The sequence below is a fragment of the Nannospalax galili genome, unplaced genomic scaffold, assembly GCF_000622305.1.
Source record: "Nannospalax galili isolate Female #2095 unplaced genomic scaffold, S.galili_v1.0 scaffold136, whole genome shotgun sequence".
Taxonomy (NCBI): domain Eukaryota; kingdom Metazoa; phylum Chordata; class Mammalia; order Rodentia; family Spalacidae; genus Nannospalax; species Nannospalax galili.
Window position 1 is genome coordinate 151,698 of NW_008340872.1, and position 2,120 is coordinate 153,817.

At 49.6% G+C, this 2,120-nt stretch overlaps 1 protein-coding gene across 1 annotated transcript in view; it reads left to right on the plus strand.

The window, feature by feature from the left end:
* The first annotated feature begins 955 nt into the window (after positions 1-955).
* Positions 956-2,120, plus strand: part of Cldn14 (claudin 14) — a 16,212-nt gene continuing 15,047 nt past the window's right edge. The window contains exon 1 of the mRNA XM_029564865.1: positions 956-1,232. The gene's annotated coding sequence lies outside the window, so the exon portion shown is untranslated. The remainder of the gene's footprint in view (positions 1,233-2,120) is intronic.

Below are 2,120 nucleotides of genomic sequence, written 5' to 3' on the forward strand. Positions count from 1 at the left end.
TGGTGCCCCTTAACCCACCCAGCACCTCTTTCTACCTACAGACATCACTTGAATCATCCACTGCAGCCATCATAGCAAAACTGCAAAGACAGGGGCTGAAGAGATGGCTCAATGGTTAAGAGCACTGAGGACCCAGGCTTGGTTCCCAGCACCTACATGGCAGCTAACAACCATCTGTAACTCCAGTTCCAGGGTATCCAATACCTTCAACACTCTTCTGGCCTCCATGGGCATTGCACAACACAGGTGCACCTACCTACATGCAGGCAATACACCCATATATATAAAATAAAAATAATAATAGAGGGGGCCTAAATTTGATTAAGATTTATTATATGGAATATGCAAAAACTCAATAAAAATATATATTAAAAATAATAAATAATTTTTTTTTGGTCTTTTTGAAGCAGGATCTCCCTGTGGCCCCAGCTGTCCTGGAACTCACTATGTAAACCAGGCTGGCCTTGAACTCACAGAGATCCACCTGCCTCTGCCTCCCAAGTGCTGGGACTACAGGTGTGTGCCACCATGCCCAGCTCAATAAAATATTTTTTAAAGCAAAGAAAAAGATAAGTTGTCCCCTGCTCAGAATTCTCCAGCACTCATCCGGGGCCAGCACAGCCCACAGGTTGTGAAATCAAGTTGTTCAATAGGAAAAAGTCCAAAGTCGTGTGATGTAACTGCCACTACCTTTCAAGGACGTGTCACTGTGGCCAGCAGTCAGGGTAGAGGAGGAATTCAGCAAGGGCTTTTACTCATTGGCAGGAATTGAGCAATGGTACAGAGAAACCAACAAAGCCTCAGAGAAGCCAAAAGACCCAGAGCAGGGAGATCTGGGTGGGACAGGGGCTAGAAAGCTAACAGTTCACCTGCTGCCACAGGAACCATTAGGCAGTCATGTGTGAGCATCTCAGTTGCTCTCATTCCAAAATACAAAAATGACTTTTCTGGTTGGTCTTGAATGTCCGCCTCAGCAGGGCCACCTCATGTGGTACACCAGATAGTTAATCTTCTAACCAAAGGGCACACGTGCCCACGCAAGCCATTCTCAGGGACCATGGTAATTGACTGGGCAATAGTCCCTCAAACACCCTAGCCCGGAAGCTTCCAGTTGGTGGAGGAAGAGAGGCAGGCGGGCCTCAGTGTCCCTCCTAGGTCCTTGTTGCCCAGGTGAGGTGGTGCCAGCTGTGTTCCAGAGCATCGAGGTCAATGGGACACAAGGCATTCTGCATGTGAGTTGAGGGTAAAGCTACAAGCTGGGGTGGCTGGGGTGGATAGTCATTTAATCTCCCAAGCTGGGCCCCTGTCCATCAGGTGTGTGGGTGAATGAGGTTGGATGGCAGGTCTGCAGCTCAGAGGAAGATAACATTCTCCAGGGGAAGGAGTCACTGTGGTCCTTAGGCCTATGGGACACTGGTAGTGTGGGCAGCCAGGCTCCTAAGGACCCAGGAAAGACAGGCATCCAGTTTCAGAGGGCCCAGGCAGAGGAAGAACTCTCTTTTGCTGAGCCTCAGTTTGGGAGCAAGGACTGAATTGGTGGGGTATTTAAAGACCCCGGGTCAGCTTGGGGGATGCCTCATCATGCCCCCACCTGTCTGCTTTGATGCCCCACAAAGGGCCAGGAGTGTTCTGAGTTTCTGATTTGAGAGCATCCTACTTTTCACAGTAACCCCTCTCTGACTCCCCAAAACACACATATCTGCCTGAGAGAAGGGGAGGTGAGATTCTCTCTTTCTCCTGTCTGTCTGTCTCTCCCTCTCCCTCTCTCTCTCAGTGTGAGTGTGTGTGTGTGTGTGAGTGTGTGTGTACACATTCATGAGGAAGCCAGGTGTCCCTCCTCAGGAGCACTGTCTACCTTGTTTTCTGAGACAGGGTCTACCACTGGCCTGCAGCTCACCAATTAGTCTAGGCTGGCTGGTCAGAGAGCCCCGGGAACCACCATGCTAGGGTTACAAATTTTGAACACCATTCCTTAGGCTTTTTTTATTTGAGTTCTGGAGTTCAAACTCAGGTCCTTTTGCTTACACAGCAAGCACTGTACTGACTAAGCCATCTCCCCAGCCCTTGGCGCTCTCTCTCTCTCTCTCTCTCTCTCTCTCTCTCTCTCTCTCTCGTGTGTG